This window comes from Myotis daubentonii, chromosome 3 (assembly GCF_963259705.1).
Source record: "Myotis daubentonii chromosome 3, mMyoDau2.1, whole genome shotgun sequence".
NCBI lineage: Eukaryota > Metazoa > Chordata > Mammalia > Chiroptera > Vespertilionidae > Myotis > Myotis daubentonii.
The window spans coordinates 151258815-151286777 of NC_081842.1; the positions used below are offsets into that span (position 1 = coordinate 151258815).

At 47.1% G+C, this 27963-nt stretch overlaps 1 pseudogene; it reads left to right on the forward strand.

The window, feature by feature from the left end:
- Positions 1-6740: 6740 nt before the first annotated feature.
- On the forward strand, positions 6741-6858 carry LOC132232259 (small nucleolar RNA U109; annotated as a pseudogene).
- The last annotated feature ends 21105 nt before the right edge of the window (positions 6859-27963 follow it).

A 27963-nucleotide genomic window follows, 5' to 3' on the forward strand; every position in this document is an offset into this window, starting at 1 on the left:
AAGGGCGGAGATTTTAGGGTCGGTCCCAGGGGAAGATCTCAATAGAATATTCAGCAGTTTTCCAGGTGTGTCCTTTCAGGATTGTGGTCTCCACGGATTGATTGGATGGCACCAGGGCAGGGGGGCATTATTCAAGGCAGCTGGTCCTGAGGTCAGCCGTGGCTGGTTTTGTTGCTTAGCTGGGACTAGAGCTGAAATACAACTGAGGCCTAGATGTTATCTCTAAGGAGGAAAGGTCAGGGGGTCCAAACGGAAAGACCAGCCATATGCTAGGGGTGGCAAAATTGCCCTGGGGGCAAGGTCCCACTCTACAATTGATTGTTCATTGCTAGGCACCTGGGTCTTTTCACCCTGGTGACCTTCTGTACCTGGCCCACCATCCTTGCTCTGCTCATGTCTGTCTCACTGCCTACAACATCCCCCCCCCCTCCAGGATCTTGGCTCTGAAATCTTTCCGAGAAAAGGGGTGCCGGGTCTCTTCTGTAGCTGCTTCCTGCTGAAAGGGGGCAACATCTTTCTTCAGAGCCAAGAGGTCCTTGCTCTGTCAGAGGGACAATGAGGCCTGGGCACAGAAGGAGGTGGCAATGGTGTCTAGAGGTGGTATTCACTGAGTATGAGTGAGGCTTGTAACCTGGTGGGGACAAATTGTTATCAATCCTAGTACTATTGGGGCCAAGCTAGAACAGCGGAGTTATGACAAATGGTCCAGTGGAAGGAAAAAGTTTTAGTTCCAATAATTCCAAGTAAAAGGACAGGAGAAAATGGAAACGTTAGTTTGGAGAGTTGTAGCCAAATATTTTAGAACATTAGCAAAATTCAGGGTCCACTTAACTCATAGGTGAAAAATAACACTTTGAAGACAACTAATTGAATTAGAGTCTAATAGTCACAACTGTGTATTACAGAGTCTTCTGAAACAATTTTCCCCCCTAAAATCACCCTCATTTTTATTAAAGAGCCAAATTAAGACCAATTTATTTACTGCATTAAGTCTAGTTTCAATTTGGGCTGATTGTTTGTATGAAACACAATCAGAAATAGCAATTGATTGTATGGGCTCTTTTAAAATCTGCTTTGCCTGGCCAGCATGGCTCAGTGGTTGAGTGTCAACCTATGAACCAGGAGGTCATGGTTCAATTCCCAGTCAGGGCACATGCCCGGGTTGTGGGCTCAGTTTCTAGTGTGGGGCGTGCAGGAGGCAGCCGATCAATGATTTTCTCTCATCATTGATGTTTCTCTCTCTCCCTCCCCCTTCCTCTCTGAAATAAATAAAAACGTTTTTAAGAAAAGAATTAATTAGCTTTATGCTGATATACCAAAATGAGGTTTATTGTCTTAACTTCATTTGTCCTTGGGTGTGGTCGACAAATGGCACTACTTGGATTTCTGCTATCAGTCTCTGCTATCAGAGGCTAAAATAACTATTTACCCTCTGGCTGGGTAAATACGGTAGGAATAGTGCAAATCATTTACTCCTAAGATTTACTGGATGGTTGCAAACTGCTGTTTACCTGTCTCAGTTTCCCTATTCCCCTTGCCCTGGCTTACTAGCCTGCATCATTTATATAACTTCCTTTTAACATTTCTCTTTATAAACCTGTAACCCTTACAAACCTTCCTACAACTTTCACAAACGTTTTTACCCACTCAGAAATAACTAATGTTAGAACTCACTTTTTTCCTCCAAGATATATCTTCATGCCTTATACCTTCTATTTTCAAAACCATACAATTCCTTTCCAATTAATTTTTAGAGAGAGTGGAAGGGAGGGAGAGAGAGAGAGAGAGAGAGAGAGAGAGAGAGAGAGAGAGAGAGAAACATTGATGTGAAAGAAACACATTGATCAGTTGCTTCCCACACAGGCCCCAACTAGTACCAGGGATCAAATCTGCAACCCAGATATGTGCGCTTGACTAGGAATCAAACCAGAGACCCTTTGGTCTGAAGCTCTAACTACTGAGCAATAAGCCAGGGCTCCAATTTGCATTTCTTTTATATATATACTAGAGGCCCGGTGCACAAAAATTTGTGCACTCGGGGGAGAGGGGGTGTCCCTCAGCCCGGCCTGTGCCCTCTCGCAGTCTGGGACCCCTCGGGAGATAATGACCTGCTGGCTTAGGCCTACTCCCAGGTGGCAGAGGGCAGGCCTAATCCCTAGGTGCAGCCCCTGGTCGGGCTCAGACCAGGGCCGATTGGGGAGTTGGGGCACCGCCCCCTGTCACACTCAAGGCAGGGTCGATGGGGAGGTTGCGGCGCCACACCCTGTCACACACAGAACAGGGCCAATCAGGGGGTTGGGGCGCTGCCCCCTGTCACGCACAGAGCAGGGCTCATCAGGGGGTTGGGGAGCTCCCCCCTGTCACGCACAGAGCAGGGTCCATCAGGGGGTTGGGGAGCTCCCCCCTGTCACTCACAGAGCAGGGCCCATCAGGGGGTTGAGGAGCTCCCCCCTGTCACTCACAGAGTAGGGCCAATAGGGGAGTTGGGGCACCGCCCCCTGTCACACACAGAGCAGGGCCGATCAGGGGGTTGGAGCGCCGCCCTCTATCACCCACAGAGCAGGGCCAATCAGGGGGTTGGGGTGCCGCCACTCTCACACTCAGGGCAGGGCCAATGGGGAGGTTATGGCTCTACCCTGTCACACACAGAGCAGGGCCCGTGGCGGGCAGAGGGGTTGGGGCCTGCCCCCTGTCAAACACAGAGCCGCAGGGCAATCAGGGGGTTGGGGAGCTCCCCCCCTATCAGGCACAGAGCAGGGCTGATCAGGGGGTTGGGGCGCCTTCCCCTGTCAGGAACAGAGCAGGGCCGATAGGGAGGTTGTGGCCTCGCCCCCTGTCACACACAGAGCCGCAGGGCGATCAGGGGGTTTGGGCACTGCCCCCTGTCATGCTGATCCCGGTACCAGGAGGCCTCGCGGCTCTGCTGATCCCGGTGCTGGGAGGCATATTACCCTTTTACTATATAGAATAGAGGCCTGGTGCATGGGTGGGGCTGGCTGGTTTGCCCTGAAGGGTGTCCTGGATCAGGGTGGGGGTCCCCATTGGGGTGCCTGGCCAGTCTGGGTGAGGGGCTGAGGGCTGTTTTCAGGCTGGGACTGAAGCTCCCAACTGCTCCTTTTTTTCTTTTTTATTTTTTTTTATTTTGGGCCAGCTTTAGCCTGGCTCCAGCTCTGAGGTCTCAGCCTCTGAAAGCAGGTATCTGGTTTGTTTAGGTTCTATAATTGAAACTCTGTATCAACTCCAGCTCTGAGATCCCAGCTCGCTGAAAGCTGGTTTCTGGGGTTTTGTTTAGCTTCTATATTTGTAACTATGTTTCAAACTGCAGGCTCAGAGGCCGGCAAGGCAGGCGGGGAACGTTGCAGTCCTCCGTCACTGAAGCAAGCAAGCCTCATGTTTAGTTTAAGCTCCCTGGCTGCTGGTCGCCATATTGGCTGGCAGTTAATTTGCATATCGCCCTGATTAGCCAATGGGAAGGGTAGCGGTCGTACGCCAATTACCATGTTTCTCTTTTATTAGATAGGATATATTTTATTGATTTTTCCACAGAGAGGAGGGGAGAGGGATAGAGAGTCAGAAACATCGATGAGAGAGAAACATTGATCAGCTGCCTCCTGCATGCCCCCTACTGGGGATGTGCCCGAAACCAAGGTACATGCCCTTGACCGGAATCGAACCTGGGACCCTTCAGTCTGCAGACTGCCACTCTATCCAATGAGCCAAACCAGTCAGGGCATCCAATTTGCATTTCTAACACCTTACTTGCTTTTCCTACTTAGACATGTAATAGATATATCAAACTTAACAGCTCTCTCCCCTCCTCTCCTCCCCTGCAAACCAGTGCAGCCCACACAGCTTTCCTCCCTCAGTAAGTGGCAGACCCATTCTTTCAATGTTTGGAGCTAAAAGCCTTGATACCTCTCTTTTGCTAACAACCTACATTGGAACTGTCAGGAAATCCCGTTGGCTCTACCTTCTAAATATCCATCTCCACTGCTACACCATCATCTATCATCTCCTGAATTACTTCATTAGCCATTTAACTAGTCTCATGTGCTTCCACTCCTGCGCCATCCCTCCCCGCAGTCTATTCTCAACAGTCGCCAAAGTGATTCATTTAACATGTAAATCTAATCAGCTCATTCCTGTCTCCAAACCCTGTCATGACTCCCCACTTTACTCAGAGAAAAGCCAAAGTTCCCATAGTGGTTTGCAAGGTTCTTGAACACGATTTGCATCCCCCACCCACAAATCTCACTTACTCAGGGCAGCAAACTCTGACAGCCATAGCTACAACTGAAACGCCCTGCCCACTCCCATTCTGCTTACCTTGCTTTATTATTTTCCTTTGAGCACTCATCATTTACTTATTAAATATTTTTTGTTTAATATCTATCTTTCCCTGCTAGAATATAAGCCTTTTAAAGACAAGAGATTTTACCTGTCTTGCTCACTGATGTATTTAGAATAGTGTCTGGCACATAGTATGCACTTAATTATTATGTTTTCATGAATGAATGAATTTATTCCAGATATCAATATAAACTCAGGAAAATACTTCCCAGAAAGAGGTTTTTTTTTTCATATCATGCTGTTCTCTACGTATTTTTTAATTGAGAAAAGCATTCATATTCAGAGTCTCCAAACCCAGACCATTTACTAAAACAGCACCTAGTAGTTTATTTGGTAACATAAGAAACTTAGTGGAAAATATTACCTTCTTGCTAGTCCCCTAACAAACAAGAAAAGGAAAACAATATGAGTTAACAAACAAAAAATTTGCAAAATAATAATACAAAGTCTTAAATTTTATTCTTATTAAGGAAATAGTTAAGCAAAGTAACACAATAATGAAAATAAGTTAGAGCAGATTAAACATTCACTTCTTCGTAACATATTACTTTAAAACTGTCTTTTGTAAAGTTACGATGTATTGTAATCTAGCTAAAAGAAAGGGCTTAAGTGAAATGAAAGACTATAGATGTGACATAAAATAGCAAGTGGGAATTTTAATTATAGTTTTGCACATGCAAGTTGAAATGATACAAAAATCCCAAAAACAAGCACCATAAAAGCAATTAGGCAATACTTTAAAACAAAACAAAACCAGCCCCCAAAGCAAACTGATTTGTTTGGTCATTTGAAAAGAGGACAGAAGAGGAATTGCAAAGAGGACGGAAGAGGAATTGCTATTTCCAAATGATGAATTGCACATTTAAACATCCACAGGGAACTCACTCATTAGGATGTCTCCTCCGAGGCCTGGCCTGTGGGAAGAGAAGATGAGCACAGCCAGAAACCTTAAATGTCAACATGAGGCTGAGCAGTGCCTGAGCCGGAGCGGGGAATGCAGAGGACAGGAAGAGAGAAGCCAGCCTATGAGGTTTTCTTACTCAGGGGTGACATTCTAGCATTCTGGGTTGGAAAGACTATTGTGTTAGAGCCCTGTCTGCAGCTTCTGACAGCTCTTCAAAACAGTGTGGCCGGGGAGGATTTGAAAATAAGTTTAGACAGAGAGATTGTAATCATGGGACTGCAAGTCAGCGTTTCCTTTTTTTAATTTTTTTTAAATTTAATCCTCACCTGAGGATATTTTTCCATTGACTTTTAGAGAGAGGGAAAGACAGAAATATCGATGTGTTTCGACTGGCGATGTGTTTCGACTGATTGCCTCCTGCATGGGCCCCGACCAGGGCCCAGGCCTGGGAGGAGCCTGCAACCAAGGTACATGCCATTGATGGGAATCAAACCCTGGCCCCTTTAGTCCTCATGCCTACACTCTATCCACTGAGCCAAACCGACTAGGGCAGTCAGCGTTGTCTTAACACCAGCTGCTCCTTGGGCGAGGCAGATGTATAAGAGGAGGCAGCAGTCCCATCTCCGGTTCCTGATCATTCTGGAAGTCAGTGCCCTTGCTCAGCCCAGGCAGGGAACAGGAGCCCAGGGGGAGCTGAGGCAATGAGCCTGCATCTGAATCTAAACCTGAATACATGAAACTGGGTCACCAGGAACCTTCCCTTCCTGAGATTCTGTGATGTCCCCTCCCAATTGATCTCCAGCGTACTAATACATAGCTCGTCTTGCTACCTTCCTCATTAATGTTTGCCTCAGCTCCTACCATCTCTACTCCTTTCTCTCTTGCTAGTGGAGTAAGAGTTTTGTGAGCTGTGTTCATATCCTTTCTCTTTAGTGTGACACATGGGTGACAACCTGTAGACCCACAACCTATATGTGTTTTAATTAACTGCAGAGGGTTTTCTGAAAAAAAAAAAAAATTTTCAGTTCACTGCCTATACTTAAGAATTAGTAAATGTCACATTAATATTCAGACGTCCAGCACTTTTAATAACCAGAAAGGACATCTAGCAAACCTGAAGAGCCAAATCCTGCTGGGGCTGAGTGGCCGCCGCCGCCTTTGAGCCAGGTCTCCCTGCAAGCGCACCAGGCCCCAGCCACTCCCTGGTCCCAAGCGGCGGGGCAGCTGCCCTTCATCATTGTGTGCACTATTGTCTTTTCCTCTGACAGAAATATTTCTTTGTACCATGTCATCATGTTTCCTACAACGTGCTTTACATTTCCTTAACTCAGCCCACATTGAATCCACCTATCTGGGACTCCAGACGTTTGAGGTTGTGATCCATGCTTTATGTTATCTGCCCTGCCCCCGCCCTCCCCACCCCCCCCCACCCCCCCCCCCCGCCTCTGCCCATCAGGTTTTCAACAAGGAAACATCTAAATAGAATTCAAAAGTGAAATTCCTTTGGGAGCAGGAATACCTCCATAACATGCTACATGAAAGGAGTTCTCAGGGCTGCCAACCTTACAGTAGAGGTTGAGTAGTAGTATATTTCTCCTACATAGAAGAAGAAGAAAGAAAGAAAGAAAAAAAAGTGAAGTTGTGGTCTGCCCTAGCTGGTTTGGCTCAGTGGATACAGCGTCGGCCTTCGGACTGAAGGGTCCTTGGTTCAATTCCTGTCAAGGGCACATGCCTGGGTTGCGGTCTTGATTCCCAGTACGGGTCATGCAGGAGGCAGCCAATCAATGATTCTCTCTCATCATTGATGATTCTCTCTCTCTCCCTCTCCTTTCCTCTCTGAAATCAAATATATATATATATATATACTAGAGGCCCGGTGCACAAAAATTTGTGCACTCAGGGGGGAGGGGGTGTCCCTCAGCCCGGCCTGTGCCCTCTCGCAGTCTGGAACCCCTCGGGAGATAACAACCTGCTGGCTTAGGCCTGCTCCCGGGTGGCAGAGGGCAGGCCCAATCCCTAGGTACAGCCCCTGGTCGGGCTCAGAACAGGGCTGATTGGGGAGTTGGGGCGCCACCCCCTGTCATGCACAGAGCAGGGCCAATCAGGGGGTTGGGCGCTGCCCCCTGTCACTCACAGAGCAGGGCGGATCAGGGGGTTGGGGCGCTGCACTCTGTCACACTCAGGGAAGGGCCAATGGGGAGGTTATGGCTCTACCCCGTCACACACAGAGCAGGGCCTGTGGCGGGGGAGGGGGGGCGTTGAGGCACCTCACCCTGTCACACACAGAGCAGGGCTAATCAGGGGGTTGGGGCACCGCAGCCTGTCACACACAGAGCTGCAAGGTGATCAGAGGGTTAGGGAGCTCCCCTCTATCAGGCACAGAGCAGGGCTGATCAGGGGGTTGGGGCACCTTCCCCGTCACAAACAGAGCAGGGAAGATAGGGAGGTTGTGGCCCCGCCCCCTGTCACACACAGACCTGCAGGGCGATCAGGGGGTTGGGCGCTGCCCCCTGTCACACTGATCCCAGTGCCAGGAGGCCTCGCGGCACCACACCCTGTCACACTCAGGGCAGGGCCGATGGGGAGGTTATGGCTCTACCCTGTCACAAACAGAGCAGGGACTGTGGGGGGCGGTTGGGGTGCCGCCCTCTATCACCCACAGAGCAGGGCTGATCAGGGGGTTGGGGTGCCGCCACTATCAAACTCAGGGCAGGGCCGATGGGGAGGTTATGGCTCTACCCTGTCACACACAGAGCAGGGCCCGTGGAGGGGGGTTGGGCGCCGCACCCTGTCACACACAGAGCAGGGCAGATAGGGAGGTTGTGGCCCCGCCCCCTGTCACACACAGAGCCACAGGGCGATCAGGGGGTTTGGGCGCTGCCCCCTGTCACGCTGATCCTGGTGCCGGGAGGCCTCGCGGCTCCGCTGATCCTGGTGCTGGGAGGCATATTACCCTTTTACTATATAGGATAGAGGCCTGGTGCATGGGTGGGGGCTGGCTGGTTTGCCCTGAAAGGTGTCCTGGATCAGGGTGGGGGTCCCCACTGGGGTGCCTGGCCAGCCTGGGTGAGGGAATGATGGCTGTTTGCAGCTGGTCACACCCCCTTCGGGGGGGGGTCCCCACTGGGGTGCCTGGCCAGTCTGGGTGAGGGGCTGAGGGCTGTTTTCAGGCTGGCGGGTGACCGAAGCTCCCAATCGCTCCTTTTTTTATTTTTTTATTTTATTCTGGGCCAGCTTTAGCTCTGGCTCCAGCTCTGAGGCCTCTGCTGCTGAAAGCAGGTATCTGGTTTGTTTGGGTTCTATAATCGAAACACTGTTTCAACTCCAGCTGTGAGATCCCAGCTGGCTGAAAGCAGGTTTCTGGGGTTTTGTTTAGCTTCTATATTTGTAACCATGTTTTAAACTGCAAGCTCAGAGGCCGGCAGCGGCAAGCGGGGAATATTGTCACTGAAGCAAGCAAGCCTCATGTTCGCTTCAAGCTGCCTGGCTGCCGGCCGCCATCTTGGCTGGCAGTTAATTTGCATATCACCCTGATTAGCCAATGGGAAGGGTAGTGGATGTACAGCTAATTAACATGTTTCTCTTTTATTAGATAGGATATGAATGCTGTAAGCCCCAAACAACCCAGGGCAGTATATAATTATTATCAGGTGGTTAGACTGAGGAAGGCCTTCCAACCAGGACTCTGATATTGATACCTTATAAGTAATTACAAATAATTGTCACAGAAATTAGTCTTGATGTAGTCCTGTGAGGTATATATTATTACCTCCATTTTTGTAAATGCAAAAGCCAAGGCACGGAGAAATGAAGGGATTTTCCCGTGGCCACCCAGGTAATGGAGGGTGGACCTGGGATCCCAGCCCAGATTTTTGAGGCCAACTTCAGTGCTCTTTATGGCACATCAAAGCTACTGCATTATCATTTTTAAAAATCGGTGTGCTGAGAAATCTTTAGAATGTTCTCGGTAACATTTTTCAATGACTCACACCAGATAGTGAAGAGAAATCTTGGAGTCATCTTTGACTCTTACCCCTCCAGCACCATTCCTTATCTATCTATTATGGTGAATGCTTCTGTCTATGTATTTGTTTTTCTTTGTTTGTTAATCCTCATCTGAGGATATGTGTGTGTGTGTGTGTGTGTGTGTATATATATATATATATATTTCAGAGAGGAAGGGAGAGGGATAGAGAGTTAGAAACATCAATGATGAGAGATCAGCTGCCTCCTGCATGCCCCACACTGGGGTTGAGCTGCAACCCTGGGCATACATCCTGATCGAGAGTAGAACTGTGACCTCCTGTTTCATAAATTGACGCTCAATCACTGAACCATGCCAGCCCAGCCAAGGATATTTTTTTCTATCAAACCTGCAACCCAGATACATACCCTTGACTGGGAATTGAACCTGCGACCCTTTGGTATGTGGGCCAATGCTCTGACCACTGAGTACACCAGCCAGGGCCCATCTATTCTTTAAAACAACTATTTTACCCAAATATTTCTCTCCATTACCTCTTCCTCTCAAATCCATTGACTCACCCTTGAATTAGTATAATGGTCTCCAACTGAGGCCCTTACATACACTTTCTGTCCCTCCAACTTATATCTATAGGCAAAGTAGATGGTTTTGCAGTACAACTTTATGGTGCCAGTGCTTGTCTCAGAAACTTGCAGTGATTTCTGAAGACATCCCATATAATAAAAGGCTAATATGCAAATTGTCCCCATGGGTAGGAGTTCGACCAACCAGGAGTTAGACATGTGCTGACCACCAGGGGGCAGTGCAGAACATGGTGGGCATCAGCAACACCACACTGGCAGTGGGCGGCAGTGGAGGTGCTGCCAACCCCAATGGGCCCCGACAAGGACGGGACTGTGGTGGGATGGTGGAGCAACTGAGCAGGCAGCACCAGGCCAAGGCCAGTGAGAGGGGAGGCCCGGATCACCCCACCAGTCGCCCCACAGATCAGTCCTGATCTCTGGCCAGGCCTAGGGACCCTACCTGTGTATGAATTTCGTGCACTGGGCCTCTAGTTAGCTATAAACCACTGGGTCTGACATTCAAAGTCTGTCCTTGTAGCTCTGATATTGTTCCCAATATCTGCTGTTCTTCTCTGTGTGAGAATTATACTTGCCCAACCAGTGAGCTCAGGCTTGTCTGTATGACTTGCTTTGGCCAATGAAATGTGAACAACATGGACCACTTCTCAGGAAGAGCCTAAGAGACATTGTGGGTTCTCATCATCTGTCTTTCCTCTTTCCCTGGAAAATGGTAATGTGCCCGGTGAGAGCTGTTCCTCAGCCTGGATCTTGGGATGAAGGAAATGTGGAACGGGGTTACAACCAGCAGTGAAGCTGATCCCAGGGCAATGCGAACCTGTGGGAGGAGACTTGCCTCTTTATCGGAGATGACATATATACCATGAGTGAGAAGCCAGCCTTTACTGTTATAGCCACTGAGAGTTTGAAGGTGTTTATCATAGATTAACCCAGAGAAAGCTGACTAGTACGGCCTCCATAGTTTTTTTCCTCAATTCCACACACTATGTTCCTGGACTCTGTACTGGGGTATATGCTGCCCACAGCTTTTCTCACTGAATTAGAGCCACTCAACTTAGACCTATCATTTTGTTTGGTATTAGCTCAGTTCCAGAAGATGAGTTCAAATTAGAGATCGCTGGCTCTACCCAAGTTCTCTAGGGTAGGGCAAGACGAAATCTACAACTTTTTACATTTTCTGTTAGTGCACACAATGGAATGATCATACAACCCAACCCTTCATACCAAATAGTTGGTGCACTGATCAAACATAGCAGTGCCCTTAAATGTCTACTAGTAGCTATCCAAGATTACATATGGGGTAGTAAGCTTCAGAACCCACAACTTCTTTCTTAGAAGTGAGCAGTGATTTGCTCAAAGTTGGGTGATTTCTATGACGTCTTGACCTCTAGCTGTGGACCCGGTGGCTGCTTTGAGTACTGTGGTGTCCTTAGTTTGGATAACAGCATCAGCAGTGGCTGCACTGAAATATGATCTCGCTCCAGGAAGAAACCCCCAGAAGCCTGATCCAAAGGTCCCATCTCATAAAGAACTTGTTTTCCTCACGCTCACTTTTTGTTTTCTCACTGCCTGCCAACCTTTCCTATTCACCTCTGTGAATCTGACCTAGTCCCTAGACTTGCCTTTATCATGAAGCCTCCCACTTTTCAGGACACCTGGATAGAGGGTGGCAAGTGCCGAGGTGGCACGATAGAGCACTGTGGTGCCAGGGGCCTGGCTAAACCCCAAGGTAACTGTCTCTCTCATAAGTACTCTAGGGCTAGGTGCACCACGGGAAATGGAATTGGGCATCAGAAAGCCAACACTGGCATCAAGCTGTAGACCGGAGGCAGACTCATTGACTAGAACAGGGTAAAATAATGGTGAGAACAAGTGCAAGGTGGGTGGGGTTTAGCAGTTGAGACACCAGTTCTGCAAACCCTGGGATCGAGGCAGATCATTTCTCTCTGTGGAGCCTAGAGGCGTGACAGGGTGAGGCAGCTCCTTTGAGTATCTTTCATACCTACTCTAGTCCTCATGGAAAACCCTCGAATGGCAGGGAAAGGGTGAATGCCAGGTCTGCCCTGGCTCATGAAAGAGGGCTCTGAGGTCATGCCAGGTAGCACGGACACCTGCTGGGTGTCCCTGACGAGGGCAGCCAGGAAGGAGGAGAGAAGTCACAAGCTGGGAGTGGAGGGCCAGGGGGTTGGGGCTGGAAGCGCAGAGAACCCAAGGACAAAGGCAGGAAGGAGTGTGGGATTGAGGAGATGAGAAAGGGGGTGGGCCTTTCAGAGAACAGACAAAGTAGAACAAGGTATGGGTGCAAAGTGGGGTCAGGAACAACTCAAAGAAGGGGGTATTGACAGCTATTTGACTTTTAAGCATGAATTTAGGATCATTCTCTTGGTTGTAGGGGTGGGTAGGACTCAAAGAGCCAAGCTCTGACACCCACCGCCTACTATTCTGAACCATTCGCTATAAGACATGGTCTGTATTGTTTGTGCTTCCCCTACTGTTTCATGTGTGATTATTTTGCCTCTCCCAGCTGGGCTCTCGATTCTGTCTTAGGTTTCTTCGGTCTCTCCCATTGCCTTGCCCAGTGATGAGTCAGTGGTTATTAACTTATGAATTAATGTCTGCCACCATCGATCCTTTTACTATTTGTTCTCCTTGCTACCGCCAGACATGCATGCATTCAGCAAGAATTTATTCTTATACATTGTAAGTAATGTTAACATTGATTGAGTACTTATTAACTGTGAGTCAAGCATTGTGCTCATTACTGAAACTCAGCGGTAAACCATACTCCCAGTCCTTGAGGAGCTCAGTCTGGTGGGGAGAGACAGAAATCAAACAGAAAACATATCCTCTGCCTGATGTGTCAAGGGAGGCTTCATAAGGACTTGTATACATGTATATAAGCCAAACCAATGGACATGGACAACAGGGGGATGGGAGCATGAGTGTGCGGGGCGAGGGTAGGGGGGAGGTTAGGGGTTAATGGGGGGGGGGATGAGGACACATTTGTAATACCGTAACTAATAATAAAAAAAAAATCTAAAAAAAAAAAGAGAGGCTTCATAGAAGAGATGAAATTTGTGCTGGATGAATAGGAGTTTACTTGGTAGAGAGGGCAGCCAAAGTCCTAAAGGCAGAGGGAACAGTACAGGCACAGCACAGAGCTAGAAACTTGATCTCCATTCGAGGCAGTAGCCATAGGACAAAGGACAAGGCCTCTCTACACCTCAATCCAGTGAGTCGTTGAATAAGGACAAATACACAGTTTCTGTTTATACTGTGCAGAAAGTGAAAGCCTTGGCTTTATTCTTTTGTCTCACTAGCAAACACGGGAGAAAAGACCTCAGCCAATTGGTTTTTTTGATGAGGCTGTTGAGTTTTTAATTTCTCATCAAGGGTCTAAACACGAGATTCTTTACCTTTTTCATTATAAGCACCAGACTTGAGTGGCAACTCAAAAAAGGTCCTCTTCTCCTCTTGTCTGCTTTTGATTAATTAATTGAAGTTATATACATCATGAGTAAATACTTTGCATTCATTTTGACCAAAAAACGTTTTTTAAATCCTCACCCAAGAATATTGTTTTCATTGGTTTCTAGAGAGAGTGCAAGGGAAAGAGGAGAGAGAGAGAGAGAGAGAGAGAGAAACATCAAGGTGAGAAAGACACATTTATTGGTTGCCTCCCACACGTGCCCCCATGGGGCTGGGGAACCTGCAACTGAGGTATGTGCCCTTGACCAGGAAATTAACCCGAAACCCTTTGGTCCTCAGGCTGATGCTCCAAGCACTGAGCCAATCTAGCCAGGGCCCAACACTTCTTTTTTTTTTTACAATAAAACATTTAAAAAGAATTCCTGTTATCTGCAAATTTATGCTTTATTTCTCAGAATCCCGAAAATCTTTTCATTTAACCAAGATGTTCTAACTGCATTCTATCTGGCTCTGAGCAAGCACTCTTACCTTAAGATACGGAATGCTTGAAATAGCATGGGTTCTAAAGAATGGTACATTGTAACACGATCTCATTTCAGAGAGAGTGGGCTATTTATCCAAGGAGGACATTTTCCTGCTGCTGAAGTCTAAGCTTCTCTTTCTCTTATCCTCAGACCTTCGACACACCAGTGGCAGCTCCAGACTGTATGCATGTGCCTCTCACGCGTGCAGAAACTCCAGGCCAGGGAGCATTCCCTGCCAGTCCCCAGGTGCAGCCATGGCCAAGCCCCAGTGGAGAATGCATGTGCCCTGACTGGGCGGACTTTAGAACAATCGCATGGCTGGGCGTTAGCATCAGGGAGACTGGGGCTGTGCTTTCACGCCTGGAAGGCCTCCAGGATGCTTCAAAGTCCAGAGAGCAAATGGCCATGCCCTGGCTGCTTTGACCCTGCTGGGGGCAGTGCAATAACGTGCGAGTTGGACTTCTTGCCCTGCAGAACAGCTGAGAACATTTTCCTGGAATCCGCTTGACCCCCAGGGACTCTGGGGTTTGGTGGGGGGGGAGGGATGAATGGCTGAGATATTTATCGCCATAATATCTTACCCTCCACATCAACACTTGAATGCTCTTTTAGGTTTGCTGTTTGTTGTGGTTGTTGTTGTTTACTAGTGTGTGTGTGTGTGTGTGTGTGTGTGTGTGTGTGTGTGAGTGAGAGAGAGAGAGAGAGAGAGAGAGAGAGAGAGAGAGAGAGTTACATCAAACTGACCAAGATCTGAAATCCCACTCTTTCTCCCATGAGTGGATATCATCATACCACCAGCTGGTGAGAAGCAAAGAACCCTGTGGGTGAGAGGTGCCGAAAGCAGTTTAGGATTTCCCATCACACAGGAACTCTTCCCTCCTCCCCCACCCTGCCCTCTGCAATCCCGAGTTCTTTTTCCCAGCCTCTCACCTAAGTCTCCTCCTTCCTGTAAGTTAACGATAAACCCTGGCGTGGCATGTTTGTGCTGTTGTGTGGAGGCTGCTGTCCAAAAATAAACCAAACTGCGTGGAAGAGGGGGCTGGCCGTGAGAGGTGTGCCAGCCAGCTCCGTGTTCTGCATCACTTTTTGGTTGCAAAATTTCTTTTTCTCGAAAATGCTAAGTGGGGCTCATTAAACTCCTTTAGTGTAATTTTTTTTTAAAAAAGAAAGGACAGTTAAAAATAGCCTAAGCACAAGTCTTAGAGGCAATGAAAACATTGGATGTTAGGAAAACTGGTGATGAGATGGGGAGGGTTTTCACAATTGAAATTCAAAGCCCTGCAGGAGCCGCTGGACCTCAACAGAAGGGGAGAGCAGAGGGGGGGTGAGGTGCCCTGGGTGAGAAGGGCCTTGTGGGGCATAGCAGGGGTTTTGAGAATGGACTCACACTCATTCAATTCAGTTTTGCTTTCATCGAGCCCCTTTAAAGACACAAACTACCAAACGGTAACAGGTTCGTGAGTACGACCATCAGGATGTCAGGAAGTGGTCTATTTCATGAGAGCTGGGGCTGGAGGGCCTGAAGGATTGCCTCATTCTGAGGCACCTGCGCTATGAAGAAGACCGATGGATTGGCTCGTCCAGGGATGGGAAGGTCTTGACGGCTGTGTGCTGGGAGAAAACGGGAAATAAGACAACACACAGCCCGTGTATGAATACAGCAGGAAGCGGCATTTTATTCACTTGCCCTCACCGATGACCTCTGTGCTGCGAGCTCAACTAGAGGGTTCAGGCAGCAGGAAATGCTATGCTGACACCTCCCTCCCCAGCTTCATGTTGGTGAAAGGAAAGGCGAGAACAGCCCTGGAGCTGAAATTAGTCATTGGTGAGCTCTCTGTAGCCGGGAGGGAGCTGTAAGGAGGGCCTGTGCCAGCTGGAAGTGTGGGAAGTATAGCGTCCAGACCCCGTGGGCACAAGTTTGCGTGTCCCTCGCCTTCGGGATGCCAGTGCTGAGCTCGCCCTGCTGACAGCACCTTCCAGCTCTCAGTGGTGGTGCAACCACGCCAGTTCCCCAGGACTCAGGACCTCTCTTGCCTGGGCCAGTGTTAATTTGGACTCATAAACATGAGACACTTGCCTGCCTCTCCTTGCCTTCTGGGGGCACAGGAGTGAAGTGGGAACGGGAACCAGTGACTCATTCTGCTCCAGCCTCTCCTGCCGCAGTCCTTTTGCAGCCAGGGTTCAGGAATCTGGAGAAGGGGCTGACGCATAAATGAAGAGAGACTAGACAAGAAATACACATTTGGAAGGCATGGGGGAAAGCCAGGCAGAGACTTAGCTCTAGTGACTAAGCTCCTCGAATCTCCAGTCTCGAGACCCACACGGGTTTTTTATTAACACAGTTTGCCCTTTAGCAAAGCAGATATACATATCAAAGGTAAGATTTGGTAAACAATAAAGGACTATCAGGTTAGGGAAAATTGCCCTCAGCTGTTTGGCAGCAGGTAATAATGTGCAGATCCTCAGCCCTGCTGAAGATGTCCATCAGCCTTCTGAGGAACTTCTCCCATTTATGATGCTAACTACTGTTCTTTAGCCTCCAGCACTCTCCCAAGGTCATGTCTCTGCTACTCCCCCTCCTGGCAGGAATACATGGGGCTGATTCAGATGATCCTGAAAGGGTTGTCCAGCGATGACACCTGGGGCTTGGGCACCACCCCTGCCCGCCCTGCTCAAGAGCAATGAAGAGGTATGTGCAGATGGGGAGTATGGTCAAGACCAGGATGAAAGTAGGGACAGCCACTTGGCAGAGATGAGGTAGGAGGATGCATGCACCAGACGGGCACCCTGACTGGGTGACCTGTGAGGCCTTTCTAACCCTAAGATGCTAGGTTTCCCCAGGGTGGGAGGTATGGGGTGATGACTCCTGTGTCTGGGAAGTGGCATGCAAGAGGAGTTCAAGCAGCGGTGCTGACAGGGTGGGTCCTTTCCTGCCTCTGGCTTGTGCCAGGGGCTCAGGGACCCAGCCCTGCTCACTTCCCTACTCAATCATCCTCATAGTAACCCACCCCAATAACAGCTTCCTGTGGGCCTGACTTTTTAAGCGCAATAAGGATATTACAAACCATTTATTACAAGCCACTTCCAAAGGCTTATTATCTGCCAGGCATCAGGCCAGGCTTGTCCTCACAATATCTCATTTATTCATCAGTCAGTCCCAGGTTCAAATCCTGGCAGTATCATTTGTTAATGGGGGTTACTTTAGGCAAATTAGTCGCTCAGAGCCACTTTTCTCAAATAGAAGTATGGTATGTGAATCATATTAGACAGTTGAAAGGATTAAATATGTTTAATGCAGGAAACTGCTTAGCAGAGTACCTGGAACAATGCTCAATAATGTTAACCACTGCTATCATAGGCCAGGGTTATTATTATTATTACTAGAGGCCCGGCGCATGAATTCGTGCATGGATGGGGTCCGGCCGCCCACCCCTAGTTCGGGGGGGGGGGGGGCTGATCAGGGGGAGGGCCGGCTGGGGGAGTTATTAGTGTCAAAGATCTTTGCAGGGTGTATACATGTTTGCGGTTGGCTTTTGGATAGTTGAAGCTTCAAAGGGCGTTAGAGTCAGGGACACGTACAGCTTCCGTTTCTAAGCCTCTCCCTAGACAGGTAATGCGGTTTAGTTCCCTGCTGACAAGCCCTCTAAAGAGAGGCCGTGGTGTGATGCGGCTGCCCTCTGGTAGGAAGCAGTGGAGAGAGAGCGCAGGAAGATGGTGGTTGTGCTGGGCGCCTCTCCTGGACACCTGACTGGCGGCCCAGACCGTGAGCATTTTTCCTCCTGATCGCTCGTCATTCAGGTTCCTGGTCTATGAAGTCTGGAGAGCGTTTACTTACTTAGAATCACTGAAGGTCACACTTCAGTGACCAGGGTGGGGGGACCAATCAGGGGCGGGGCTGGCAGCGGGGAGAGGATGTGGGCAGTTGGGGGGCCGGCCCTGTCCCAAATCGGGCCAGTTGGCCACTGCAGTGCGCATCATAGCCACCGGTCGTTCCGTTTGGTCACTTGGCTTTTATATATAGAGAGTATTATCATTAGGCCTACTTTACACATGTAGCCAAGGCTCCCGGCAGCTCTGGTGTTCCAACCTGGTTCGTGAGGCTTGAAAGCCTGGCTTTTTTCCCATTATGCCTCATGGCTTTTTAGGACTTCTCACATTATGTGGCAAGTGTAAGACTCAGAGTCATTTGAACTCTCCTGAGAGTGCAACAGTATCATCTCTTGTTTCCTATTCATAGTTAAACATACTGGCATACAGATCACAGAGAGGTTTCACTTTAAATATCACACCCTCAAGCTCAGGGGCTGTGTCTTACTAACCAGCTTTGCTTCCCCATGTCTAGCAGAATGCCCGTCACCCAGAAGGCACCCACTACATATGTGTTGGGTTGAAATGATTTGGACCCTCAGGGACAATGAAGCAGGTGAAGTAACATGGGCTTTACCACTCACCTTGGCCACCCCCTGGGTGCCCCATTTGACCCTGAGATACAATAATGATATGAAAACCAAAGTTCCTGACCCACAAAGGGACACGCAAGTATCTAGTAGGCGAGGCTGGAATAAAGTGACTTAGGAAACACAGAACGGGTGTGCAGGAGAGACAAAGGTGTGTGCAGCACGTGCCTGCTCTGCCGGGGGAGGCGTAGGCGCCACGGGAACAGGCAGCAGGGGTGCCTCACCCAGACCCAGAAAATAAGATCGCTTGGAGCAACATACACTGAGTCATGGAGAGGAGTGGCAGCTACACAGGTAAGGATACAGAGAAGAAGTTATGTTTTAGGCAGAGAGAGGTGATAGAAAATTGCCAACCCAACAGGGATCTAATGAAAGGGAAACAGCTCCCACTCTTGAGAAACAAAATGTATAGAAATGAGGCAACTTGAGGAAATGTCTTAAGTAACAGACCGCAAACCATTTCAGACCATGTATCGTAGGAGTGTGAATACATTCTCACCCGGGGCGATTCTGATGCCCAGTGAGTTTTGAAGACCATTGTGAACCAGTATTTATTGAGCACCTCCTATGGTTCCACAAGCCCCTACAGTCAGGAGCAGAAAGAGTGGTCTGAGGCCCAGCGGAAAGGCACCCAGACCTTGGGGCATGAAGGCATGGTGGTCTCAGAGGTGAGGGAAGAAGAGGGAGGAGGTTTCTGATCGGTGAGGTTGGAATAAAGCCATTAGTGATCCAAAAAGCTGTGTACAGGGCGCCGCAAACATATGGGACTGGCTGGAGTGGAAGGGCAAGATTGTGGAATGACAAAGTTTTAGCTTAAGATATGTTACAAATGAAAGGCATTTAATTAGACAATAGGAAATTATTAAATGGTGTTCAATAGGAAAAGCCCCAGTGCAGTGAAAAAGTTGTTGGAAGGAGGATTAATATTCAAAGAGTTTTGCATTTATGATTTGGACACCTCCCTTAATTTCACTGGACCTTGATTTCTTGATCTATAAAGTAAAGACAATGATTCCCAGTTTTCAGGGATGTGAAGATTGAATGGTATATATGTGAAAAAGCAATGGTATTTTGGGCCAAGCCTATATTAAAACCAGTAACAAAAACTAAAACCAACCAACCAACCAACCAACCACACACACACACACACACACACACACACACACACACACACACCAACTTTTCATAACCCATCATGTGACTAGTGATGTCTGGCCCCAGGATAATTACTGTTTCTATTTACTGCTTATTTCTTTGCTTGTCTTCTGTTTGCCTGTCTCCTGCTGCTCAGGTGTCTTCCTGGGAGTCCGTGAAGCCATCCTCTTATGGCGCGCCCTCTAGTGTTGGATGCTATAATGACTCATCCAGTCTTGGAATCCAGGATAAAGTTTCCCAATCTTCAAAGAAACTGTCCTTTAAAGCTAAGACAGCTTACATAAAATAACATCTTTAATATAAAGCTCTAAATGGACACCAAGGGCAAATTATTTTGTAACTTTATAGCCATAATATTAACAATCAATTAATAATTTTCATCTCTAAACAAAATCTCTTAGTAAATACCGTGGGGTCGAAGATAGACCTGAAGACACAAAGTTCTTCGTCTTGAGGCCTCTTCCATGCTTCCAAAGCAACTGAAAAATGTTTCCTTCAAATGTTTCTCTTACCAGTGATTTCACTTGCAAATTTCTTTTTTGGAAAGAATGAAAATATTACGAAGTTGTGAATATCAGAGATCTGATTTCTGGTGCCAGTTCTGTTTGTGGTTAATTGGGTAACCTTGGTTAAGTAACTCTCCTTCTTTGGATCTTAGTTTTTGCAAATGTAAAATGAGGGATGTAGACGTAGTGATTACTCAGGTCTCTTCTGCCATATGGTTCTTTGCCTAAATGGAGAGACTGTGAAGGGAGTGGATATCATATGGGGGTTGGAGTCAGAAGACCTACATTCTTTTTTTAAAATTTATTTTTTATTTCAGAGAGGAAGGGAGAGGGAGAGAGAGATAGAAACATCAATGATGAGAGACAATCACCAGTTGGCTTCTTCCTGGACACCCTCTACTGGGGATCGAGCCAGCAACCTGGGCATGTGCCCTGACCAGGAATCAAACCATGACCTCCTGGTTCACAGATTGATGCTTAACCACTGAGCAATGCAAGCCGGGCAGAAAACCTACATTCTTATCCCTGTTCCCGTATTTACCCCTTTAGGGACATTGACCAATCACTTAACCTGTCTGGATGTTAGTTTCCTCATCTGTAAAGTGGAAAAAAGACCTGCTCTGCCTTATTTACAGAGTTAGTATGAGACTCAAAAAATACGTTGAACACTGTAAAGTGCCATGAAAAAAATGCAAGGTTCTATAATAAAGACCCCTTTGTACTTACCTTTTTGTAAATGACTTATGGGAGTTAAGGGGTTTCCTGGTAGATATATCTGAGTTTTAATCCCAGTCCCACCAGTTAGTAGCTCCTGTGACTTTAGATAATGATTGTGACTCAGCCATAAAAATGAATAAAGCCTTACCATTTGCGACAGGATGGGTATTATGCTAAGTAAAATAAGCCAGACAGAGAAAGACAGATGCAAATACCATAAGATATCATTTATATGTGGAATCTAAAGAACAAAATAAACAACAACAAAAATAACAGCCTTATGGATACAGAAAACAGACTGATGGATGCCAGAGCGAGGGCTGTTGGGGAGCAGGGTGAAAAAAGGCGATGGGATCAGTACTAATTGGTAGTTACAAAATAGGCATGGGGCTGTAAGGGAAAGCACAGGGAATAGAGTCAACAATAACTATGTGTGGTGCCAGGTGGGTACTGTAAATATTGGGGGGACCACTTTGTAAAATGGTCTAACCACTGTACTGTACACCTTAAACTAATACAAAATAGTTTTGAATTCAAACTGTAGTAAAAAAAATTAAAACACACACACACACACACACACACACACACACACACACACCCAATACTGATAAAGAGGCTTTCAGCCTCCCTCCACTGCCTTCCCAGCCCAGTCTCCCTGACTACAGTGGAGTCCAGGTGGACACGTGGGGAAGTAGGTGCAGAGAGCCTTGCATAGTAAGGTGAGCTGGGTCATTCCTCCCGCATTTTCTTGTTTTAAAAATTAAGACTCCTGCCAACAATATATTTAGCGTGATGTGCATTTATCTTAGAATCAGAGTGACACCCGCAAGGTGAGGAAGCAGAAAAGCAATGGATAAGCTATTCCTGTGTGCTCTCTCTCTTCACAAAGGAAACCAGGCCTTCTCGGCTCACTGCCCCAGATAAGTCAACTGAATTGGGCCTGTCTGCTTTCTGTGGCGCTTCTCGCATTGTGTGCTATATCCATGAGATGGGTTGGAGAGATGGGGAGAGAAGACTGTCCCTGAAAGGGCCCTCATTCTGCATTTCAAACTCCCATGCTCATATAATTAGGAAATCAAACACTTTTACAAACATTCAGGGCTCACCAAACTCTTATGTCTATGAAATAAGTATCAAACACCTTCATAAAATAACCGCCCTTTTCTGCCAAGAAAGTCTGAAGTCAGAAAATCTAAATTAAAATCCCTGCTCAGTCACTTATGAGCTGTGTGATTTGGGGCAATTCCTTAAGGTTTGTATATAAGAGATAATTTGAGCAACTCCTCATCCTTTGGATGCAGAAGAATTTTGAGCCAGAAATTTTGCTGGTTTTGGCACCCACTCACAAAAAGGTTGCCCACCCCTGGTCTATGCAAAGGCTCTGGAAACTGGAAGGAGCGTCTGCCTGGCCCCTGGTTCATACACAGCAAATATCTGTGGACTCGGCTGCTGGAGGGAGATATGTGGGATGTCAGACACCAAGCAAACAAAACCAATGGGGAGATATTTTGGGCTTTGTTTTTGCTTACTCCCTTCAATCAGTTACTCTGCCCATACATGCAACTGGCGTTAATTCCATTCAACCACCCTCTCCCCACCAAACAGCCATTCACAAGCACAATAGACCAGCTTCTCCAATGCCATCACAGCAGTCCAGGCCCATCCACGTGTGACTGACCATGTACCCGATGGCTCCTTTGTAACGCCCCCTAACATCTATTTGCATATACCAGAAGTCAATGCAACAGTCTCCTCTGGGCCTGGAAGAGAAGAATATCCAGGTACATGAAATAACCCCACGGCATTCCTCCTAGGCCCCAGCGGGATGAAGTGTGTGATACTCTAGAATGGAGCTGCTCAAACTTTATTGTGTGTAGAACCACCTGGGGAGCCTGTACAATGTGAACCTGATGCAGTCGGTCTGGAGTGGGGCCTGCCATCAGCTCTCAGCTGCTGCTGCTGCTGCTGTTAGTGCTCAGAGCACACCTGGAGTGGCGCGGCCATGGAGGCTATCCAGGCTGAATCCCCTCTGCCGCACATCCCTGTTTTTTTTAGGGATCTGCAGTTGTAAGCCCCATGATTTCACCCCAAACAAAGCTTCGTGTTCCCTCTCTTCCTGTTATGTTTCCCACTCACATCCTCTTTCTCAAGCCCTTTCCTTGCGCCATCTGGACCCCCTGACTTCTCAACTCGGGCTCACATCTCTGGAACCTTGTTTATTTGAGGCTGAGGCAGACTTCTTGATCTGTTCTTCCTCACTCATTGATGACCATGGTTGAGCCCTTCTCTCTGTCTCAAGTCTTGCCATGATCTTGCGTGGGATCCATGTGTCATGGATGGCCAAACCCCAGCCTCCTTAGTTCCCCATCACCAATTTACTTTCTTCTTCACTTTAGCCCAGACACCACTTCCTATGACCTTGCTCTTGATCTGAAAGTCACCACAAACTATTCCATCTTTCGTAAGGGCATGTCAGAAAGGCCACTCTGACCTCAATTGCTACTCGTCCTCCTTATTTGTTTTTCAAACTCTCTTTCACTATCGCTGTAACCTTCAAGGTTCTCCACAGCCTGAGGCCCTCACTTCCTCTTGCCTTAGGTCTAACTCCCTGCTGAATGCACCTTGTACCTCTCGTTTAGGATGTAATTAAAAAAGTAGAAATTGGAGAACCCAATCATAAAGCAAACTTATCCCCCACGATTACCCCTGTAAACCACCCTAAGGGGACAGTTTCCGCTGGATGAGAATCCTAGCAGGCCCATAGCTTACCTGCTCACTCACAGATCATGAGAAGTGATTTGGTTCCTTTAGATCTCAGGACAATCTCAGTTTAGTAGTTAATTGTGCCTAGCCCAAAGGAATAATAAAAACTGTAAATCATTCAAAGTTGGCCTGTTGTGGCCTGGGAGCCTGCAGTGGGAAAGGGGAACGTAGACGGCTTCCTGTCTTTTTCCTCCCTTCCCCACCAGGTGCTGCTTTGGACTCCATAGGATTGGAGGATCAGAAAGGTCCTACCTACTAGGGCTTGTGCACTTGCCCTGCCCTGATCCTGTGATCCACTCACTGACTGGCCTCTTGAAACTCCCCTTTAGCCTCTGTTCTTGGCAGTTGAACTCTTTCTCTTAGGAAATTCTAGGTCAACTCACAGCATACCCTCCCAATATCAGCACTTCTGTTTCCCCGTAAACACACACCTTTGACCTGTTGTCAATGGGGAATGAACTTACTTCCCAAATTGCACCCTCTACACTGTTGCCACATGCAGAGTTCGACTCCTGCCCTTTAGATTTCTCAGGCATCGGGTGGGTGCCAGTCCAAGCCCCACCTCCATGGACACATTTCAATCACTTCAGAAGGTCTCCCTGAAGATCCATCACCTCTTCTGCATTGTGGGATCTTGGGTGAACCACACACAATCTACTGACCAAACCCTCTTCTTGTCGTTCCCAGCCCTGACCTCAGACTCTGCAACTTCCCTGAGAGGCAGGGGCTGAAAATCAGCTCACAACCAGTTCTTAGCCTTTTGCTTTGCAAATCCTGTATAATTGAGCTAGCAACTCACTCTGGAATATGGGAGCCCTTGCCACATATTGTCTTGTGTCCTTAGCCCAAGCAGGATCAAAATCCCATGTTAATATCCCTCCCGTAGTAGCAGTGCTACATTTATGTTGTAATTAATGTTAATTTGCCCTTCCTTCTGAAAGATAATCTTCGCCAGGTGTGAGGCCATGCCTACGGCATATCAGCACTCCCCACAGCATCTAGTAGTTCAGAAAGTGGAGGAAACAAAAAGGCTCTCTGCAGCCCTGCCTTCTTGAACCACAGCCTATCCTTCTCCCCATCAAGCCAGAGGTCTACAGGTGGTTACTCAGTGTCCCAAATTTCTAACTCTTTGAAAGAGGAGCATTCTAAGGTGAGACTTTGATTGGAGTTCAGGGAGGCGATACTTGGCAGCTAGCAGAGCGACCTTCACAGTTACCTGTGCAGAGGCTTATGGCTCAGGCTACACCTGCTGCAGCCCAGGCCCTGAGTTGTCTGGCTGCTCCCCTGGGTCATGACCCCGGTCCCCTCCTGTTTGTGCCTGTTGCTGGGCCTTCGGTCAGTTTCACATGACCAGTTCAGGCTGGTGGTTCTGTCTCAGCCACACAAGGTATTATTTGGAGGTCTAGTTGAGGCTGGAGGATCTACTTCTATCACCACTTCAGGTGCATATTGGCTACTGAGGGGGGAGGGGGGCGGGGGGGGGGGCGCTTCGGTTCCTCGCCACATGGCCCTTTCTATAGGGCTGCCTGAGTGATTTCATGTCATAGCCCCTGGTTTCTCCAAGCAAGAGTGGGTGACCTGAGACAGAGAGAATAAGGCAGAACCAACGATATTGCCATGACCTCGCCTCAGAAGCCGCCATCGCTTCTGCTGTATTCTGTTGGTCAAAGACAAACGCTGGTGCAATGTAGGAGGCGACCAGCAAGGGTATAATGCCAGGGGCTGCCAACCACAGTCAGAGATTAGTTTACTGCTGCAGTCACCCAAGATCAGTTCTAATGCAATTATTTAGAAATACACATCAAATATTATTTTCTTATTTTTAAGAGCATAATCTGCTAGTTCTCTTATCCTCTCTCCCTGTAGCCTTTTATCTGAGTATGTTAATTTATTTTTTTTAGGTTTAGACTAAATTTCTGAAACAGAGAGACCTCCAAAATATAGTAGCTTACTATATGTATGTTACTAATTTCCAAATTTAGGTGCTGTTGGAAGTGATTAAAATGCAACATTTAAGGTTTTACTAGGTTTGTAATTGATTTTATTCCATTAGGTACTTTTCTTTCCTAGAGTATAATTACTATCATATGCAAGATTAAGACCTTTTTAATATTAAAAAAGAATTTTTGTACTTGAGTTCTCAGCAAATAATAGATGTTTGATGAATATCTGTTGACTGGATTGAATAAAATGTAGGATGCCATTGAGTAAAATGATCACTTTGGTCTCTGCCAACTCTAAAAGCTTACGCATTTTTCACTCCAGCTCTGAGACAATTTTCTAGTCTGAGTCTTACTGTAACCAATCACTTCTACATAATTAAATCCAGCTCTGGTCTGCTGCATCGGTTCCCAAATACTGGGGACTTTTCCGTTTTGCATACATACAATAGCACTGCTCACTTAGTATTCACATCTTCAAAATCCCTTCCCGGAACAATCTCCGCCTGTTGTGAAAATGAAAGGGGTGGAACTTACACGTCACCCTTTGAAGGTTCTGCATTATACATTCATTCGGGAACATGGATTATGTCTGCTAGCGAGGGTAAGATGAGGAGGCAATGTGGCACGTCTCCACTAGGTGGCGAGGCTTTCCAGAGCGCTTCAGTTAACCCCTATCACTCATTATGTTATGCTGAATAACGTTATGAAGTTCTACGATGAAATGCACTGGCGTGCGGGCTAAGGAAGCTCCCGTTGCTCCCTTCACCCAGCCCTGAGATCTATCCCAGCAGGGGGATGTTTCTGTGGGTTGGTCAGGTTCCAACTGGTATCCAGGGGTATCCTCGGGCCGTGCTTTCAGCGGTTCTCAACCTGTGGGTCGCCAACAATGAAAATACATCCTGCATATCAGATATTTACATTACGATTCATAACAGTAGCAAAATTACGGTTATGAAGTAGCAACGAAAATAATTTTATGGTTGGGGGTCACCACAACATGAGGAACTGTATTAAAGGGTCGCGGCATTAGGAAGGTTGAGAACCATTTAGAATCTGAGGAGTGGGGCCTTGGAGGTGGAGCTTAAGTAAGACTTCTCTCTTCAGAGATGGTTTTCTTCTGGAGAAAGAAGGAGAAGGAGAAGCTCTGCTACTTCGTTTCCTTCTCTCTTGCTTCTTCACTCGCACTCTTTCCCATCTGCCTGGGTAAGGCGGAGGGCAGTACTGAGGTCATCTGAGGCCTGGGGCTGGCTGCCCAGAGCGGCTCTGCCCTGGGCACTGATACACAGGCAGGCTTTCTTTTTCTTGGTGATTATTCCTGATTTTCATTGCATTGGTCTTGCCTGACCTTTGAGTGCTGAGACCAGGGGGCGAGACTCAGGTGGTGCCTGGACACGAGGGTCATATGGGCTGTGCGACTGGCTTTGCTTCTAGGCTCTAGGCCACTTTACCTTTTGTAGCCTTGCCTGGTGGTGAAGCGCAGTGGTGTTGGAGGCCAAAGCCCAGGTTCTTACCAAAGTTTCCTTGGCTCGGCACTGCGTTCCGTGCACATGTGGCCTCCAAAGCTCAGAGGGTTAGGGAGAGTGAAGGCGGATGGAAGGGTTCTGATCTTCCGTGCCGGTGGTCTAGTTTTCTGTTTGCTACAATCTGTCTTGCTATTAAGGGGAGGATTTTATGTAAAGAATAGGAGAAATGCTTTCTTGGGTTGATTTTAGAATGCAGAAAATTGCTTTGAAATGTAACACACTGTAAATTTAAAGTTCAAAGACTGGGGTTCAAATCCCACTAACTACTTGATGTTGGCTCAGATACTTACCCCTGCTTTCTTGAAAGTGTGTGTGTGCCTGTGTGTGTGTGTATGAGAATGCATATCTTATAAGAGAGTTAGACTCGATCAGCTCTACCTTATAGAAATAGGAGCAGACGCTTGCTAAATTGTGATAGTTCAAACACATTTTATAGAATTAAAAACTTTGAGACGATTGCTTCTGAGCAATTTCAAAGTCAAAGACTGACTTGCTACATTCATACCTGTCTTATATTTTCAAACAAGGGATTAAAATATTATGTTTCTCAACATGCAGTTTACTTGGGAGCCAGTGATTACTTCTTACATATCTGATTATCTAAATATGTATGATTACGATGCACAGCTATTGTTTATGATAGCTTTTTCAATTAATTCATCTCATTTAGTTTTCTATGTTGATGCTGATTTTGTGTATTTTACCTACAAGTATTTAAAAAACACTTCACAAAAAATGTTTTGCACATTTTGTGCTTTCATTCTATAAATACATATGTGATTTTGACCTAGGTGTTCTCTATTATTCTAATTGAGAGAAGCTTTATAATACAAAATCAGCTTAGCAAGTAAATAGTACATACACACACACACACATATATATGTATATATATATATACACACACATATATATGTATATATATATATATATATCTTTTTATAACAATTTGGAGTTTAATTTGTTCTTGCAATAGTGCATTGACAACATCACAGGCAAAATTAACTATTTCATCATGGCTTTTGGATGGTAAATGCAAGCTTTTTAAAAGTGTACTATATGACCCTAGCTGGTTTGGCTCAGTAGATAGAGCATCAGCCGGCAGACTGAAGGGTCCCAGGTTCGATTC